At 43.7% G+C, this 21,422-nt stretch overlaps 1 pseudogene; it reads right to left on the minus strand.

Moving 5' to 3' along the window:
* Nucleotides 1-364: 364 nt before the first annotated feature.
* LOC147001163 (uncharacterized) lies at nucleotides 365-20,963 on the minus strand (annotated as a pseudogene).
* Nucleotides 20,964-21,422: the final 459 nt, after the last annotated feature.

A 21,422-nucleotide genomic window follows, 5' to 3' on the forward strand; every position in this document is an offset into this window, starting at 1 on the left:
GATTCACAATGTTTCTACCCAGTTCAAATTCTTCCATGATGAAGATGACTACAAAATTGTGCAAAGGCTTTACCATATTAAATATACTCAGAGGGTTTCTCCCTCAGCCTTTCAATGGCTAGGAACAGATCTCATGACCAAACCAACTCTCAGAAAAGCAAATATTTAAATTGGGGTTTCTCTGCCATGCAGTTTGTCTTGTGTGTGCCTAAAGAATTATGACATGCAAAGGCATTACAACATTCATAACATTCACGTGGGTTCTCATTTGTATGTGATCTTTTATGTCATCTTAGATGACCGTGACATCAAATGCTTTACAACACCGATTACCTTCCTAAGGTTTCTGTCTTCTATGTGTTCTTTAAAAATAATGGAGACTATAGAGTTGTAAAAAGTCTTTATCACATTGGTTATAGAGACAATAACTTTGTCAAAAGTCTTTTCTCACATTGATTAGGTTTCGAAGGTTTCTCTCCATTATGGGTTCTTTTATGATACTGGAGACAACTGTGACCTGCAAAGGCTTTACCACATTGATTACATTCATAAAAGTTTCTCTCCAGTATGTTTTTTTTTTTTTTTTTACATTTCAGTCTTTTATTAGATATTTTTTTTCATTTACATTTAAAAAGCTACCCTGAAAGTCCCCCAATACACTCCCCCAACACTGCTCCCCTACCCACCCACTCCCACTTCTGGGCCCTGGCATTCCCCTTTACTAGGGCTTAAAAAGTTTGTAAGACCAAGGGGCCTCTCTTCCCAATGATGGCAGACTAAGCCATCTTCTGCTACATATGCAGCTAAAGACATGAGCTCTGGGGGTATTGGTTAGTTTCTATTGTTGTTCTGCATACAGGGATGTAGACCCCTTCAGCTCCTTGGAGACTTTCTCTAGCTCCTCCAACGACGGCCCTGTGTTCCATCCAATAGATGACTGTGAGCATCCACTTCTGTGTTTGCCAGGTATTGGAATAGCCTCACGAGAGACAGCTATATCAGGAAAGTATGTGTTCTTTTATGATACTGGACATGACTGTGACCTGTAGAGGCTTTACCACATTGATAACATTCATAGGGCTTCTCTCTAGTACATTTAGTTTTCTGACTTTGCACATGATACCAATTACATTCTTAGGGTTTCTCTCCAGTATGTGTTCTCTTATGACATTAGAGATAACTGGGTCATGCAAACGCTTTACCACATTGATTACATTCCTAGGGTTTCTCTCCAGAATGTGTTCTTTTATGATGGTGGAGATGACTGTGTTGTAAAAAGGCTTTACCACATTGATTACATTCATAGGGTTTCTCTGCAGTGTGTGTACTTTTATGACGTTGGAGATGACTGGGTCTTGCAAAGGGTTTACCACATTGATTACATTCATAGGGTTTCTCTCCAGTATGTGTTCTTTTATGACATTGGAAACTACTGCATAGTGCAAAGGCTTTACCACATTGAATACATTCATAGGGTTTCTCTCCAGTATGTGTTTTTTTATGACATTGGAAACTACTGCATAGTGCAAAGGCTTTACCACATTGATTACATTCATAGGGTTTCTCTCCAGTATGTGTTCTTTCATGATATTGGAGACCACTGTGACTTGTAAAAGCTTTACCACGTTGATTACATTCATAGGGTTTCTCTCCAGTATGGGTTCTTTTGTGATATTTAAGATGACTGGGTGTTGGAAAGGCTTTACCACATTGGTTATGTTCATATGTTTTCTCTACAATTTGTCTTTTCTTATGACATTGGAGATGACTGAGACATGAAAAGACTTTAGAACGTTCATTACATTCATAGAGTTTCTCTCCACTATGATTGCTTACATACCTGCAATGAAAATTGGCACATGTGATATGGTTACTATATTAATTTCCCTGTTCAATCATTTCATCAAGATGAATAAAGTTTACAAATTGGTCTACTGATAAAGATGTACCAGATCATCTGGTTTTATCACTTTATATGTTAATGGTGTTCTCCCTCATTATGGGTTGTTTTGCATCTTTCGAGATATCTGTGATGGTTATTACATGGCGGATATTTATAATATCCTTTTTATACGGGATATTTATATGATGTATTTCATCTATAGAAGGAAAATAGAACAACTCATAGCTTTATAACAGTAATTGCTTTCATAATTTTTCCTATACGTGAATTGTACCACATTTGAATGTGAACCAGGACAAACAAAAAAATTTACAAATTCCTAGTACCCATAAAGATTTTCTACAGTGTGAGCTTTGGGAAGTTCCCAGTAAAATTAGAAAACCAATTCATTGCAAACTTTTATCATATTCAGAATGTCTACCAAAGATGGAATCTTACAATTTTCTCACAGTTCTGGGATAGAAAGCGGTACATTGCTTCTTTCAATATCCCTATGCTCACATGGCTTTCATCCATTGTGACACATGATATATATATTGAAAGAAGAATAACAGATGAAAGGTTTCCACATTGCATCCACACTGTTTGACTTTTTGTTCCTCATAGACGTGTAATATATGAATTAAGGTTTCTCCTATGACAATACTCTTGACTCTCATAAACTGTACCCTAAACAAATGATCAATTTCACTATAAGAATATGAGTATCACCAACTTTCCGATGGATTATTTGCTTTTCAGAAGGTTTTGCATATATATTTATCACTATTCGATGTGCAATATCTAAGTCTTGTAAGTCTATACACATTGTCAGATCAGTATAGGTCTAATAGAGGTACAAATTGAATAAAGGTATCCCTTAAGGCAATGTTTCCTCGTCTTTTTTTTTTTAAAGAAGGAATGCTTTGATAAATAAATCAGATAACTACATCTAATCAGTACATTTTTTTTTAAGAATAGTATTATTAGGGCTGGCGAGATGGCTCAGTGATAAAGAGCACAGACTGCTCTTCCGAAGGTCCTGAGTTCAAATCCGGGCAACCACATGGTGGCTCATAACCATCTGTAACAAAATTTGATGCCCTCTTCTGGAGTATCTGAGGACACCTACAGTGTATTTATATACAATAAATAAATAAATATTAAAAAAATATTGTAATTATAGTTACACTTCAAGTATTGACATTTTACACTCCTGCTTTGATTTAGAGTTTCCATATCATAGTAAAATTTCCTTAGAGGCATAATTGCATAAGCTTTCACATGAAAATTACCTTTCATTTCTTCTTGAACTTTGACAATGTCTTTTAATATGATGGTTTTCCCAAGTGTAGCCTAAAAGACAATACCAGAAAAATGAATGATACAGTATTGGAAATGAGGCAAAATTCATGGTACTGTGAATTTTCACATCACTGGACACTATTTATTCAGCTCAGTCTTCCTTGTTCTCAATTGTAATAACAGAGCACCATCACTCACCAAGAGACATGTCTTTCCACTATTTTGAAAAGCAAAAGAAAATTCACAGTCATACCTATAACAGTGAGGTTCCAGTAGGTCTCCAGCATCACATCTTTGTAGAGACTCTTCTGGGAAGGATCCAGCAAATTCCACTCTTCCCCAGTGAAGTTCACATGCACATCATCATAAGTCACTGCATCCTAAAATATCCCATACATGTGTACATCACAAAGCATGGTACTGACATCACTGTAAAGTAAATGTATGCTTCCTTGACCATATATTCATGTAATTCTGGTGCTTCCTCCACTGACTTCCTGACACAGAAGTTATAATCTAAGTACCATAACATTTTAAAGGAAATTGAGTTGAAGGTTCACCTGTGTTGCTTATGAACATTTTAAATAAATAGGGTAAAGACTTTCGAGAGGAATTTCAATTGAGAGGGAGATGTAGGGTGAAACAGATCAACAGTACTGAGGACACATCCCAGAAATTGTAAGAAGAATCACTAACGAGAAAAACCATGGACAAGCAGGGTGTATTTGTTCATGACTTTAATCCCAGAGTCACGGACAGGTATACGTCATTGAGCTGGATCCCTGTCTGTTCTATGTAACACATTCCAGGACAGCAAAGGTAACATATTAAGACCCTTACTCCACTGCAAAAATCAACCACTGAGACAAAAATGATAGAAAGAACTCAGTTGTGTACTACAGTTCCTACAAAGAAGTATACATTCCCTGCACTTCTGTACTCATCTAGCAGAAACAGGAAGTGTACCGCTTTAAACTGCAACATTAGTAAAACTTACTAGCAACAAAGGCACATTTAATGAACCAATGGACAGAGGAAAATATTAATATAAGTGTTGAACATAAAAAGCAGCGTAAGGCAGGAGAGAGTGATAACTCAGCCTTGGAAAGCTCTTGCTGGACTTCCAGATAACAGTGTTCAATTACTAGCATTCACGTGACCCATGGCTTTATGAACAGGAGTTCTGAGTCCACCTTCCAACAACACTAATGATGAGGCACACATGATATTCATATTCACACACACAGGCAAAACACTCCTATTTATTTAAAAATTTCAAAACAAACACAAGAGTTTGGGGAAACATCAACACCCAGAATACAATGACTCTGAACCCTCAGGCAGTATTGATGTCATGAGAATATGCCATCCTAAAAAATAGACTATAGCCGGGCGTGGTGGCGCACGCTTTTAATCCCAGTACTAGGGAGGCAGAGGCAGGCAGATTTCTGAGTTCGAGGCCAGCCTGGTCTACAAAGTGAGTGCCAGGACAGCCAGGGCTACACAGAGAAACCCTGTCTCGAAAAAACCAAAAAAAAAAAAATAGACTATAATCTATGTGCCCACAGGGTACATAGGGGGCCCCAACCCCACTCAAAGGAGAAACAGAGGAGAGTGGGAGGAGGGAGTCTATGAGGGCAGGGACCTAGAGTAGGGATAGTGATCAGGGTGATAATGAATATCTAATTCATAGGATAAACAAAAAATAAAAAAAGGAAAGAAAGAAAAGGGAAAATTTTGAGTGTATATACACTTTCATCTTCCCCAAGATGAATCTAGAAATGCTCCTGAACTGCTCAAATGTCTAAAGTCTCTGCTGACACTCAAAACAATATCTTGACAGCCACATCAGAAAGCAAAGTTGCAAAATCAAACAGCAAGTTATATCTTCCCAACATAAAATGGCACTGAATACCCCTTCCCATTCCAATCAATAGGAATGTGGACACAGTGAGAGAAGATTGAACAAAGACAAGAAAAACAGCAGGGCAAACACCAAATCCTATAGCTTTGTCTCAAACACATTGGACTTCAATTCCTAAAGGCATAGATGGTACTCTTCCTGTAACTTCTCATACATCTCTCAGTTTGGGTACTTCATCTCCCTGTTAGCATCTCTCCATGGCAGATTTCTCAATGCGTTAGTTTTCTCCACAACCTGTGGTCACAAAATGCAACTCAAGCATCAACCTCACCACCTAAATGCAAGGAACTCTCACAGAGTCTTCCCTGGGATCCTGACTCTGACAAAAGATGGCTGGAGTGGTGCTAAACTGAAACCATAGAGAAAGAATCTATGACCATGGTATTTTCATCTTTCAGTTTCCAAAAGCAGCACAATGTGGATGATCCTGTGAAGTTTGGCTTCAAAATTAACGGACTCTGCCTCCCTTGGACCACATTTGCAGCAGGTTTTGTTTAAGGTTCCATTGTGGGATGAGGAAACACTGTGAATACTCCTCCCATTAATTTAAAACGTAGCAAGCAGGAGGAAGTGCTACACTTAGGGTACCTTCATAGGCATATACCCACAAGGGCATTTGCTCCATTAAGTTCATAGCCACTTTATTTATAACAATTAGAAACTGGAAAGAATGCAGATGTTCCTCAACTGAAATGTGGACACAAAAAACCATGTTTCATCTACAAAATGGGATGCTATTCAGATATAAAAAACAAGGACATCATGAATTTTGCAGAGAAATGGGTACAATAAGAAACTAATATCTGGAATGAGGTAACTCAGGCCCAAAAGGACATGCATGTACATACTCACAAGTGAATAATAACCATAAGTACAGAATTCCCACACTGCACTTCATAGACCTAAAGACAGTAAACAAGACAAGGCACAAATGAGCATGGTTGAATCTCACTCAGAAGGGGGTATGAAAGAGACAGAAGAGGCAGGTAGAAGGGAGAAAACTGGATGGGACAGTAGTCAAGAAAAAAGGGGAGTGTTAGGAACAGGTGTGGTAAGAGACAAGAGAAGGCCAGAAAGCCAGGAAAATGAAATGAAATGAGCAGATGCTGGGAGAGTTAGGGTGGAGGCATCTGTGGAATGTGCCTGAGAATATGAATGGGAGGGCACAAATGCGGCTAGGGAGGTGATCTTAGCTTAGATATATAGCATTGATTTATGGACCATAAAGAGGTGACATATTGCAGTCAGGCAGAACCACCAGTGAAGTGTTCAGTACACCAAGAAAACAAAATACTTTTTCTCCCAAAATTTATTCTGTCTGCAAGTAAGGCAGTCACAAAGTTGAAACAGAGACTGAGGGAATGGCCAAACTATACCCTACCCTACTGGTAACCCATCCCATGGGCAAACACCAGGGCTGGCATTACTGAGGATAATTTGTTATACTTGTAGATAGTAGCTTAGCATCATTGTCCTCTGAGTGTCTCCATCCAGCATCTGACTGAAACATATGCAGAGACCCACAGCCTAACATTGGACAGGGCTCAGGGAGTATTTTAAAGGAGTTGGGGAAAGAATTGACGGGCTCTGAAAGAATAGGAAGGCCTTGAGGAGACCCTCAGAGATGGAGCCACCAACCAAACAGTACACACAGGCTGGGACGGATGCCCCCACCATCCAGAGTGGGACATGTCCCTTAAGCTGTTCCTGACTGTGCAAACTGTTTCCTTAACCGGGCTGCCTTGTCTGACCTCAGTGGGAAAGGATGTTCTAACCCTGCAGAGACTTGACATGCCATAGTAGGGGGATACTCAAGTGGTTCCCACCCTCTCTGGGGAGATAAAAGGTAGTCAGTGATGAGGGACTGTGGAAGGTGGAATGGGATGGGTGTATCGTTATGAATATAACTTGAATTAAGAAATAGGAAGATTGAACAAACACTTATCAATAGAATAAAAATATACAAATCAGGCAATAATTTTTACTCAATTCTCAATATCTCAGGACATAAGCCAAGAAAAAAAGATTTCTTTTTGGCCAAAATATCAAACAAATGACTTCTTCCTAAAGTTTTCAGTCCATTTTCCACTGAAATAGTATGACCTCAACTTTGTGTGGCTGCATTACTGTCAACACTCCTATCTTCCAGACCCTATGGGAACAACCGATTAAGCTCCATGTACAGCTTTCTCCGACTTTTGCCATCTAAATTTCTAATATTTTCCATATTCCTTCAAAAGAGACCAGAGATTCTGTCCAGCAGCAAAATCAGCTTTTGAAACAATTGCTGTTGTTGCTGTTGTTGTTGTTTTTCTACCTTGCAACTCTGCTGATGTGATTGCTTTCCTCTGAGCAGAAGCATCTCAGGTAATAAATGTTTGTTTTACATGGTTCTGTCAGATGACAGCCTACCATACTGGGTGCTCAGATTAGAAACTAAAGCTAGAAAATGAAGGCAAAAACATTTGACAAACACTACTTCCTGCTTTGCTTTCTTGCTTGGTCACTCTCTCGTGCTCTGTAGCCTCCCTCAGCCTTGAAGCAGGCTGATCCAGACTTTGACCTTGCTGCCACTAAGAAGGAGATTACCTAGTGTCTTAGTCAGGGTTTCTATTCCTAAACAAACATCACGACCAAGAAGCAAGTTGGGGAGGAAAGGGTTTATTTGATGTACACTTCCATAGTGCTGTTCATCACCAAGGAAGTCAGGACTGGAACTCAAGCAGGTCAGAAAGCAGGAGCTGATGCAGAGGCCATGGAGGGATGTTACTTACTGGATTACCTCACCTGGCTTGCTCAGCCTGCTCTCTTATTGAGCCAAGACTACCAGCCCAGAGATGGTCCCACCCACAAGGGGCCTTTCCCTCTTGATCACTAATTGAGAAAATGCCTTACAGTTGGATCTCATGGAGGCATTTCCTCAACTGAAGCTCCTTTCTCTGTGATAACTCCAGCTGTGTCAAGTTGAAACGAAAAACCAGCCAGTACACCTAGTGTAGAGCCTTCTGACCTTGATGGCTCTATTTGCTCTTCTCCAATACTCTGCTTTCTGCTAAAAGGTCCTGGAGACTATCTGGAGACAAGCCCTGTAGATCGCCTATGGGCTGGCTCCAGGCACAAAGAATGGGCTGTCAGAGGATGGGCCTACCCTCTTTATGAGCTTGGACTCTCAGTAAATGTCAGAGGCTTTGAACAAAAAGGATTGTTTTGGCCTCATTCTTTTGTTGCCCTCTGATGTCTTTCAGCCCTGGGCTGCCTTTCTGGGGAACCCAGTTCACATGGCCACAGGCAGCTACAATTCTCACCTAGCTCTCTCATCCAATCCAAGACCACTTGCTTCCCAATATTGCCACCCTTCATGGAAGAGTCTTCCTATATCAATTATCAATACTATCTCTCAGAGACATAGAAACCAGCCATTCTGATGAGGGCACATCTGCAAATGAGGCTCCCTCAGATGACAGTAGTCTGAAATGTTGAGTTAAAACAACTATGACACAGAGACAATAATAAATGAGAAAGTTGTAAAATTCCAAAACCAACGATCTAACCATATCATTACAGGACCCCTGCCACCACATCAGAAAGTTGGAGTAGTTTCTGAGCCAGGATAAAATGGGAAGGGCTCCTTGCTTAGAGCACGGGAAGATACAGTGGAATGGGGAGAAGAGAGGCTGCACTGCCCTGTGGTGAAGTGTCCTTAACCCTGGATTCCCAGGTCAGTGAGACCAAAGAGCTGGCCAAACAGCTGGAAGGTGAATAGAGGAGCAGATTGCCCCACAGACCCGGAAATAAGACTGCTGTTCTACGAAAGATATGCCAACTTTGCTGGAAGGGATGAAAAACATCCTCCCATATACTGACAGCTCCAAGTTCAAAACTACAGAGTCATATATAGACTGAGAACAGGGTTGTTTACAAGGGGGAAAAATGAGGTCTTTGTCCTTTCCACCGTTTTGCAGAGTCTGACTTTGCCCTGAATGTGGTCATAAAGAGCTCTCTGTCAGGGGCAATTTAATGGGTACAGGTCCTCTTGATAAGAAGGACTTAACCCAAGGTGGAAGGTGAGTAACTATATCAATTGGGATGGAAACAGTCTCACTTCCTCTCTCAGTAAGAGAATACTAAAGTGGCACACACATAATAGAGGGCCACGAGGGGGAGGTGAAGGCTACGCAGCAGATTCCACCACTTGTACAGAGGAGAAAATGGCAGCTGTGAGCCATGGAGCAGGGTTCCAAGACTGCTGTAACTTCCCAGAAATTAAGACCAGGGGCACACAATCCTTGTTCTAGGCCCTAGAACATCTTCCTAGCCCTTTTTTGCCATGACTCTCCAGCATTTCCACTTCACTGGAGTTCCACATTCGCTTTGTTCATCTCCCTCCATGAGTAATCAAGAAAAATAAAAAAACCAAGGTACACAGACACATTTTTGACAGACAGGTCACTCACACAAAGAACAGCAATGACACATCACATCAGCGGTCTTTAAACCCTTCAGATAGGAGTCCTGAGCGTCTTGGGGTTCCAGTCAATGCATCAAGGTTTTATGCCTAAGTCACAGAAACTGCGATTACCAGCACAGAGCCTATTCCAATGCAAAAACACAGAGGTCTTTTTTATGAGTAACAAGGACTTATCAGTAACAAGGACTCTCAGCAGTCAAATTCCCATTAGGTACAAACTGAGAGATCAAGTCTAGAGGTTTTGAGTATTTATTGTAGTTACAACAAGAGTGGGGAGTTTGCATACAAATCAGCATTGTTAATATTTTAAAAAGTGCATGTCTAGCATAATGTGCAGGAACCAAGCAAGGGGGGGCAAAAAAAAAATCTGACAACCATGATGGGTAAGCTGTTTTTGTTTTTGTTTACTATCGGAGGTCTTAGTTATCTCTATGTAGCTTGATCCTGCTGATGTACCTTAACTGGCTCTTGATAAAAAGGATTTGGTCATGGGATTTTTGCTGAAATGTACAAATGTACATTCTCAAAAAGCAAACTGTTTGGGATTTACAAACTCATCTCTATTCCTAACCCCCTGATTATAGACAGAAACTCCTGGTTAACCACAACCATGCCTGTCTGTAGACTAGACTTTGTCCAAAGACTTACCTCTCTATCTGTTACTGCAGACACTAATATCAGCTGCCCTTATCACTGGAACAGAATACCACTGGAAATTTCCTATCCTCCTGTGCAAGCCTCCTATAAACACTATAGACAATCCCCACCTGCCCATCCATTCCTGCCTCATCCCTGTGTCTCAGCCCCCACTTGAGTAAATACTCCTGATCAACCACATTCCATGCCTGAAAGGACACATTGTAAGCTTCCAGAGATCAACTTCATGATTGATTGATTTCTTATCCCAGATTCAATTTTCCCACTTGTTCCAACATTGTATTAAACACCATGGGGTACTTGACCTCTCTCTCATGTCTATGTCTCCTTGTGGATTACTAAGATCTTCTGTTCCTGCCTGTCTCTTCTCCCAGCTTTTAATATCACAAAGCATCCACTGTTGAACATACCCACCAAACAGGTCAGTAAAATAGGAAACTGTCAGTGAACACTCTCTTCAAATCCATGCATCAAACAGTAACCCAGGAACAAAACTCCCACCCAAAAAGACAAACCCAGAGGCCAGTACCTAGGTCAATAACCACCCAAACAGAGATGGCTACACACCAGCATAGCAACATAGAGAGTAACAGCCAGGAACAATTACAACCAAGAAATCCAAGCTATCCCATCACAGCAGGTCTGAGAAATTAAAGCATGCAACAGATAAAGTGCAAAAGAGGTTGTTTGGGGGAAGGGAGAGGAGTGAGAACCTGGGGAAGGGATAGAAATACATAAGAGGACCTGCAGACAGACACACAGACAGGGAGGAGAAAGAGAGCCATGAGGGGAGAGATGACAGAGAGTGTGCATGTGCAGAGAACAGAGACAGGGAACAAAAATAGAGAGCTGCTATAGCTGGTGGCTGATGTATATAAAGCACGCCTGATAACAAACACAGGTGAGAGGCAGTAAATGACATAAGCGTTGCTAAGTCCCTCAGAGCAGGACATGAGATTACCTGTACTCTGAAAACTACAGAGGCAAGGTTCACCCACAGAATATAAAGGATGACAGAATCTCAGGGATTCAAGAGGAAGAGAAAATATTGATATCTCGGTCAAAAAATGTGGATTCTAAATGTTTCATGGCAATAAACAACTGGGACTTCTACAAAATATGTGAAGGCGAAATTACAAACGATTGAAATAGAAGAATATCCTCTCAGAGGTCTATAATTTTTCAATAAAACCATAAAAAATTCTGAAATTATTAAAGTACCTTTACCAAATAATAATCAAATCACTAAACATATGAAGTAAAAAATATGAAAAAACTGCAGCAGAACAAAAATTAACAAAACCTAAACAAAACAAAAACAAGTATGATGTATGAAATCAGACCTATTAGATTTTTACCTGTCTTCTTAATGTATACTAAAAGACAAAGGGGTTTGGACATGTGTGCTACAGACTCAAAGAAACCACACTTGTTTTCACAAGCCAGCCTAACTAAGGTCCAAAGGATTTGGGCAATGATAGGGAAGTTATTCAGAGGTCACCCCTGATGGAGCAAGTGAGGAGCAACAGGAGAGACCTCACAGATGCTCACATATGGCTTATACTTCCCATCCAGAGGACACACCACCCCAGCTTCCACTGCTCAGCACCCTGCCCCTACCCTCTGTGGGCAGTAACCCTGTGCTCACCATGCCTGGAAATCAGAGCTTCCCTGAGGTCCTCTCACAGCACCCAACAGCAGAGCTCAGAGCAGGACACAGAGAACCATTCAAGCCTGCACAGCCACAGTGAACTTGGAGAAAGCCACCCGGAAGATCCCTCCTCCTTGATTGGCCAGTGGGTCTCACCCTTCCTCGAGCTTAAAGTGTGCTTCATGTCCAGGGCCACACCTTTTCCAGATCTCAGGTGTGGTTTGCACTACATTAGCATTTGAGCATGTCCCCCAAGAGGACTCTTACCCCTCCCAGCCCTGGGGGAGAACTCAACATTCATGTGGGACATTGGGCTATGCACAGACAGGCTGGTCTCCAGTTGAGCTGAGGTCTGAACCCCAGAAGGGTGATAATTCCCTTACTTGACAAGGAAGGCATTAATTCCCTCATGCTTCTGGAACTCAGGCTCCTGCCTAAGTTACAGTCCCCCACCCACACCCCAGCCACCACAAGAGAAGCATGGCTAAAAGTCATTTAGGCAAAGTCCCAAGCTTCTGACCTTCAGGCTAAACTCCTCCCCAGTTACCTAGCAACAGTAAAGCCCATAAAAAGGGCTGTTCAGCCCCTCCTATCTCTCTTGCTCTCACTCCTTTGTTCTCTTACCTCTCACTTCTCTCACTCCTCTCTCCTCTTTCCTTTCGCTTTGTCTTCTCCTCTCCTCTCCTCTCTCCCTATTACTCTCTTTCTACGTAGCCTTCCCCCTTCTAGCCTTCTAGGGGGGCCTCTCTCTCTCTTCTACCTTCTCTCTTTCTCCCTGCCTTTCTATAATAAAGCTCTAAAACCATAGAACGTTTCTGCTCATCAAGGCCCACTGCTCTTGGAGGAAGGGATAGGCTTTCTCATAATGAGCCCTTTCTAATCTCCCCATGGAAAGCCTTCCTGTACTCCAGTCAAGATCCACTGTGTCACTCTCACCATTGTGGGAACCTCTCATCCCTCATCACTCTCTCCCATAACCCCAAGGCTTTAGGAAAGTAGCCCCAGGGCTCCCAGGTTGGGCTGCCCCTTGTTCAGACCCAAAGAGTTGGTCAAAGGCTTGGATGCCGACCCTGGGCTGAGCAGAGAGTGTATGGCAGCTCTCCCACATCTCTGTCCAGATCATAGGTGGAACTCTGGCAGGGTGTAGGCCTTCCCCCCTTTCCTTTCATCCGCAGAGCCCCCTTTTAGTTCCCAACACATTCCAGTTCAGGCTAGTCAGCTGCCTGCTTCTGCCCTCTGTGAGTAATGATCCTGCATTACCAGGACCTGTCTTCAGACCTTGCCTGAGCTTGCCTCACAGCACTTGCCTTCCTCTTCCTGAAATCCAGGGGAAGAGCTTGCATATCCCATTACCCAAGATGCAGTGGGGTTATCAATCTGAGTGGGAGGGTGCCCAGGCAATGAACATTAAAGAGGGATTTAGGAAACAAGAGTTTTGTTTGGGGCTCAGTGCTGGGCTCAAGGAGACTGCAGCTCCCTTTCACCAGATGATACCAAACAACCCTGGGAGGAAAGCCAGAAATGTAACGGAAACACTGTTGAGCCCTCTTGGTAGCCAGCACATCACCATCAGTGGCAAAGTAGAGAAAAGCCACAGTTGTATTAGGACAGGTTCTCTAGGTAAACATATCTCAAATCAGAATGAATTTCTCTATGGATATAGAAAGGAAATTTGATAGAATGTCTCTCTAATGTCTAATATAGAAAGGCTATCAGCCAAGGGAACTTAGAAAAATCAAAGACGGGTTATCTCATGTTGCAGGATATTGCAGCTGATATTCACTATGTACCAGAATTCTGAAGAAATAAGGACTTAGGACTTGCACTAGGGAAACCCACCTCTGCACAGTGAAAGGACATAGAAGAACCAACCAGAGTGGTCAGAACTCCTGTTTTGTCAACTGCTGAAACCCAGAGTCACATGACTCCTTTGTGCCTATATGACCTCTCTCAAAAAGGAATGATCTTAAATAAGCCCATTTAATGCTTTCTTACTTTACAATTACTTTTCTTTATTTTTTGAAAGCGTAATATAATCTCATCGTTTCTATTCTCTATACCAACCCATATATCCCTGCTTGCTCTCTTTCAAATTCATTACCTCTCTTTTCATTTGTTATTTTATACATATATGTATATTCCCTAAATATATAAACACAGCCTGCACAATCTGTATAATATTATTTATATGTCTGGCTGGCAACCATCTGGCAAAAGCACATTTTCTTAACATAGAATTAAAGCACATAAAAATACTGGTCATAGCCAGGCGTGGTGGTACACGTCTTTAATCCCAGCACTTGGGAGGCAGAGGCAGGCTGATTTTCTGGGTACGAGGCCAGCCTGGTCTGAGTGAGTTTCAGGACAAACAGGGCTATACAGAGAAACCCTGTCTCGAAAAAATATATATAACAAAAATAAAAACAAAAACAAAAACAAACAAACAAACAAGCAAAAAAGGACTGTTTTCAATACAAGTCCTCCAGCCAGCCAATCTTCACAGTAGAGCTAGTCTCTACCACTAAGGCATGCTGGACAGTGCCACATCTACCTTGGAGATGATGCTTCAGGTATCATCAGGGAATGAAACCCAGTTCAAAGGACATTTCTACACTGCCACTACTGCAGACACAAATGAACCCCTACTCCTTTGCTGGTCTTCCCGCTTTTCTCCAAGGCCTAGGAACAAGCACTGAAATGTCTTTAAACTGTGAAGCAGTGACTGGAGAAATGGTTTATTTTAAAAGAACTTCCTGCTCTTCTGGAGGTTCCAAGTTTCATCCCCAGCACCCACAACCAAGCAATTCACAGCTGCCTACAACTCTGGCTGCATAAGCTCTGAGGGCATTTGCACTCTGAAAGTCACACAAAGACACAAATCAATAAAAAGTAAATCCTAAAGAGGAAATCAGACCATGGGAGTCTGAGCCCCAAACCCTCTAACAGCTTTGTGCCACTCCACAGCCAACGTGCAAATTCTCTCCCCAAGGTAAAGCCCAGTGCTATCTGGACCTAAGCCACCCCTCCACACAGGCCCCGCTGCTCTCCCTCACCTCTGATCACAGGCATTCTGTCTGCCCTGATACTCACATCTCAGCTCTTTTCCAGGACTCATCTATGCCTAGGTCTTTGCAAGCATGCAGCCTCTACATTCCAGACTGCTCAAAGGTCACCTCTGCAGAGAGGCCTGTCTTGACTTCAGTTTCCTCCCCTCCAAAACCACATCCTTTCCCCAAGTTATGCATAACCTTGATTCATCACTACCTGGCACACAACCTGACATAATCACCTCTCTATCAGTGATTATCAACTAGGGAGGAGCCTTTTACAAATATAAAAGCTCCAGGCCTCACCCAAATCATATGAAATCAGAATTCAGGAGACAGAACCAGGTTCTTCCAGTCCACAGACCCCCCCACCCAACCAACCGGCAACTCTGAACACAGCCAGGACTCAGGGCAGCCTACAACAGTACTTTCAAACCCTGGTGCACACACTGCTCCTGAGAGTGCTGTTAAAATGCACAATCTATTTCCACAGCTCTGCCATGGAACCCGAGGCTCTGCAAGTTCCACACCACACTGACTGGTGCTGTCAGGTGAAGCATTTTGCAGTTGCAAGGGCCTATGCTCATCAACAGGACTTCCTGCAAGTATGTAGAACAAAGTCCTGAATCTACATCACACAACAGAGTGGCCACCAACCCATGTGACCACCAAGCATCTGAGACCAAGTAATGTTAACAAAGAGCTGACTTCATTCTTGGGCTACAATGCTGACTAAAAGCCAAAAGTGCAGTGCCCACCATGAAAGGCCTCTGTAAATTCTTGGCCTAAGCAGCCTTCTACAGCCTGGATGGATAGAAAAATTCCACCAAAGGCCTAGTTGATCACCAGCCCAAAAGTGGATAAATATTTCCCTAAGGTAGGGACACAGATATAGAAGACTGGATTAAACCACCTTGGAGCCTCTTACACCAGGCTTCCATTCAAGGCCCTTTCATCCACATCCCTGATCAAATATAAGCAGTCCCAGTCTTCCGGTTCTCTATATCATCACCATACATGCTCTGATCACATGTAAGTGGTCCCAGTCTTCCAGTTCTCTACATCCTCGCCAGGGATGCTCTGGCAGAAATGACCTCACATGACTGATCTGCCTGGAGAATCGGTTTCTCCCCACAGAACCACAGATTCTTTCAAAGTGAAGAGATGTCTAATCCCTTCACCTAACACACAGCAGCAGGTCCCAAATGAACCACAGCAAGAGCTGGGATGCACAAGGAGTGGTAGCATAGTAACTGCACTACTAATCATAAAAGAGAAATTGAATTCAGCTGGAGGGAAACCAATTCCACCCTAACTGATTCAAGATGTCCCAGAGATACCAATTCAGATTTAGGGACAGCATAAAATGATAGCCTGTTAATCTACTCCCTTCCAAGGATACACTGAGAAAAAGGAGGCATCCTTCTGACCATAGATTCGACGAAATCTGTTAGCTTGGGATTCTGAAGGAGCTGGTTTACAAACAAGTCACAAAGGACTACAACTCAGAATCAAATGCAAGGCCAGTTCCCACTGAAACTGCTAGGTGGAGCCTGGCCCCATGAACAGCATCCCCTGGGAGTCTGTACAGTCTAGATGTTCATTCTCCTTTTGCAGTTAAAACAGCAAAGCGATTTCCAAGGCAACCAAGGACAACAGAATAAGAGACTCATGGCCATGGAAGGAAAAAGTTAAATTTTAATACTTAAGAGTCAATATCAAATTTATTTTTAAAACTGCATCAATGCCAAACGAGCAGGGGATGGATGAATGGAGCTATGAAGAAGCCCTAACAAACAACAGGAGTGTCCCAGGAATGCACACAATGTTTCTCTATTTCCAGAGTATTTTGAAGTAACCAGAGGCTTAAATAAACTAAGATATAAAAATCAAAGCTGGGAAGAGGGTGGGGGGTGGCACAGGTCAGTTTTCAGATTTATGCCACAACTATTTATTTTCTTCCTTATTTCCAAAGCACAAATCTGACACCAGTTGCACTCTGCACTTTGCAAACTCTGCAAAGTAAGTCACCCAGAGAAAGTCAACAGGAAATCAAAAGTTTCAAACCAGCTACACTCTCAACTGTTACCAAAACAATAAGCTCCTTAGAGAGAATGCATGGGGTCTGGGAAGACAGCTTAGGGAGTTTGGTGCTTGCTACACAAGCTTGTGAACTTGCATGGATATCTCCAGGATTCATGGAGAGCAGAGAAAGGCTGTGTGGAACTTATTCAGCAAAGCATTGCAAGTTCAGCCTCTGTGCTCAGTCAGCACAGGAGACAACACACACACACACACACACACACACACACACACACACACACGGGCACACATGGGCACACACGGGCACACACACACAGGCACACCTAGGGGGAAGGACAACAATTTCCATTTATATGCACACCTTCATCCATTCATCCATTTTCTTCTCCCCTGCTCCATCCTAATTCCAGGGACTATATATTTACTACAGTGAAATCTGGTAAAGCAGCTACCATTTATTAAGTCTACTGTGTACTGTACTAGAACCTTCAGAAATAGACATGATTATCTAGACTGGGAAGTGGACTGAAAATGGTAAAAGAGTGTGTGGGCGGGGAGGGTCTCATCCCAATTCATACAACTGGAAAAGTGATGGAGCCTGACTTGGAGGTGGCCGATCTAGCTATGGGCAGTTTTGAGAATGCACCATCACTAAGCATTAGAAAAAGCCATGCAGTTTGAGTATGCAGCATCCAGCCAAGTTCAAACTCCACTTGATGTGTCTATAACCTGAACTAATCTCCTAGCCTCAAATTCCTTATCTGCACAGCAGGGATAGAAATTAAACACAACAGTTTGATACCTGTAATACAGGCCACACACTGGCGAACCACTGATATTCTAGCTAAAGGTGTGCAAGCCAAGAAAGACTATTTCAGTCAGAAAATGACAATGGCTAGACATATTCTCCATTGGAAGCAATCAGGTTTGCCAAAGTTAATCAGATAAGTTTACTAATTCCATAACTCATTTAAGTAGAAGACCAGGGACTAATTTTTTAGTTGTATTTCTATGAAATTCATAACATTTTGTACGTCACAAAACCTACTCTAATGTCTCATTTCACCATAAAAAGACATTTGCTTAAAGTCCAAGTATTGTGAACATGGTGTGTTACTTACTACACTAGAGAGAGAACAACACTTTGTATTGGAAGTGAACATTAAATAATGTAGGAGGAGAAAGAAAGCATTATTTTAAGTAATCTACACTGAGTCCTTTCACCCTTCAAATTAGTTCATATACACTATTATCTTAGAGCGGGTGCTGGCTTTACTTAAAATGAGATAAGCCTGCAAAGATTTCAGGTTTTCCCTGTTTCCAACTCAAATCCATTTTCTGCTTAGGAGGCTGAATGAAGCCAGCCTGCAATTTGACAGAATGAACAAATCCAGTCTCTCTTTAATCTACCCAGTAACTGAGCTCTTGGGTAATCTCCTACACTGCATGGAAAAGCATCTTAGGGTTCATCCAACATAAACTAAAAATAATCAGAGAGAGGCCATGCCAACTTTAATTGCAACTTGTATTTTCCTGGCTTTCCAACATCTGCCAGTATTACTGATTCAATAACTGATTCAATACAATGAGAGAAGTGTCCTAACTTTATTTATTTATTTATTTTTGTTTTTTTTTTTTTTTTTTCGAGACAGGGTTTCTCTGTATAGCCCTGGCTGTCCTGGAACTCACTCTGTAGACCAGGCTGGCCTGGAACTCAGAAATCCGCCTGCCTCTGCCTCCCGAGTGCTGGGATTAAAGGCGTGCGAAACCACGCCCGGCTGTGTCCTAACTTTATAAACATGGGCTGTCTTTTAAGGACATCACACACAAGTGTCCTTTCCACAGAGGGAATCCTACCTTTTTGGATGTAATCATTTTCATAAGCATTAATGATGTATTTTCAAAACACTGTGACTATCTTCCTAGTGCTTTTCAAGGCCCTCATGGGGGAGGGGCTCTCATCCCCCTCATCCCCCACCTGCCTCATTAAAGGCATCAGTGGCACCTAAAGGTCAGGCTGAGAAAAGTGGACTAAAGCAATCTGCTCTCACTGAACTCACTACAAAAGATTTACAAGCAGATCTTTTGGAAGAGGGGTGAGAGAAAAGAAAGAGAGGTGGTGGTGAAGGAGAAGTGTGAGACCCTGGCTTAAAGCATTTCTCCCTGGAAGATATTGCCCCTAAAACATTTCCCCAAGCTTGTTTTCCCTGATCTTTAAAAATACAGCTAGAAAGAAGCTCTTTGTTCTCTATAGCCAGCAAAAGGCTTTTTTGTCTCTATACTGTACAACCAGAGATGCCTGCTGCCTTCCTGTGCCGAGGACACGGAGATAAAAATTCAGAAAGAACTCACTCCTCACTCCTGCCATGTAAATGTCACCAAGGACACCTGGAAGAGAAGAACTCCTCCCAACTCTCCTCCCTACTCCTCCCAATTCCTCAGCTAGCTGTTAAAAGCCCCCTACTGTCACCTCTCCCGGTTGAACTCCCCTGCCCTGGGTGGGGTTCGTCCTCAACTAGCTGATAATAAAACCTCTTGCAGCTTGCATCAGGTGTGGTTTTCTCTGGGGAAGGTGGGGTGTTGGCCAGTTCATCCGGGGACTTGAGCTGAGGCCAGGCATCCGGAGCCTTACAGAAGAACGGATACCCTTGCTCACTTCCAAGAGCAGGATGCTGAACCTAGTATTTTTCATTGAGTCTAGTCCTGACTCTGTAGGTCTACAATGACAAATATTTTACACGAAAGAAAAATAGTCTATTTTTTCTTTTTCAGGTGAAGCCTAATAGCAAATGCTTTCTTCAAGGAAGGGGAAAGGATGTAATGACATAGCTTAATTTCAAAACTCTCTGAACACCAACCTCTGGCACAAGTATTTTAAAATATCTACACCATCATAAATTTTTGAGCAAAGGAAATGTAGTCATGGGTTCATTATTGCTACACGTGTGTGTCTCGTTCTCCTGCTACCTATTGTGAGTCCGTCTGGACGCACAAAGCCTACGGAGCCGAAAAAACGAAACTAAATTCCTTTGGGAGGTAAAGAGAATGATGTAAGTGAGGCTATCCCAAGCCACGGACAGCCTCGGCCCCTACATGGACTCACACAGCCTCTTCCAAGCCTACTTCAATTTTCAACCCAAGCTGCTTCCTTCTCCCAGTCCCTCTACACCAGGATCTGGAGAGCTCGCTGCTTAGCCACTCAATAGGATGACTATGCACCTTGCAAAGGAGCTCACCATACTGTCAAGGGGCACCACACAGGTAGCCCAGAAGTGGCCACCAAAGACCTTTTGGACCTCAAAGCGCTGGTTCTCCATATCCCTCGACAGCGCTGCTCTGCAGTACATAGTGGGAACTGCCAGGCCTTCCAAGATGGGATGGGCACCCCTGAATAAGCAGCTTGGGGTCCCCTGGATCTGCTGTGCATGTTGTTTCAGAAAGCAGAGCTGCCCCTGCCAGGCCACTTCTGGAACAAGTTGGAGAGGTCCGCGCTGGGAGACCCATCACTCTGAGGCCTCAGCCACCAAGGACTCTGCAGCCGAATTTGACCTCTCCAAGGATGGGAGCAAAGGAACTGAAACCCTGCGAGGGAAATGGGAACAGACAGGAGCGTTCCCAAAAAAGGCCCAAGGTGGCCAAGCAGCCTCTCCCTAGAGCAGGGATCAAAGGGCTTCTGTGTAGGGCAGAGCTGGCACGGCTGCGTCCGGCTTAGGGAGACCAGAAACTTTTCCCGGGTGTGGGCGCAGGCGGAGAGCACTGGGTATAGGGCACAAGGCGCGGAAGCCTACCTGGTCCCCAGGGCGCAGCGTGATCCTCGCAGCCCTGGCCTCCCGCCCTGCGCCGGCGACGCTTCCGCTCACCTCCTCGATGGCCGCCACGGTGTCCCGGCACTGGGCCGTGCGCGTGGTGAAGCTAGAGGGCGTGGGCGCGTTGTAGTCCTCATGGGTCTGGGCCACGAATTCCGACACGGAGATCTGGTCCGGCATCGCCCGGGCACCGGGGCGCAGACTGCGGCCGCCTCAGTCACCCAGGGCGCTGGCTCCGATCCCGTTGCTGCCGGAGCTCCGGGAATCGGATAAAGGGGAGCACGGGCGCGGAAGTCACCGTAGGGCGGTGGAGCCACCGCGGGACGCCCGGTGGCAGCAGGGGCGCGCGCAGCCCGCAGCTCTGCCCGCTGAGCTCCAGGAGCCGCCGCTGCCGCTTACACTTAAAGTGAGGTCAGAAGCAGGCGCGCACAGCCAGCAGGAACTGCGCGCCTCCCAGCCGCTGGCCCCCACGCCTCCCTCGGAGAGGGGCAGGACGGGCTGAGGATGGGGCGAGGGCCGCCAGGGCGGGGCGGGGCAAAGGTCTGGCCGCCAATCGGGGCGCCCGCCGCCACCGCATTGCCAGGAAGCTGAGGCCACAGGAAGAAGGGCGATGTGCGCTCAGGGCCTGTCAGCGCCCCA

This window comes from Mus caroli, unplaced genomic scaffold (assembly GCF_978045245.1).
Source record: "Mus caroli unplaced genomic scaffold, Mus_caroli_1 scaffold_14, whole genome shotgun sequence".
Lineage (NCBI taxonomy): Eukaryota > Metazoa > Chordata > Mammalia > Rodentia > Muridae > Mus > Mus caroli.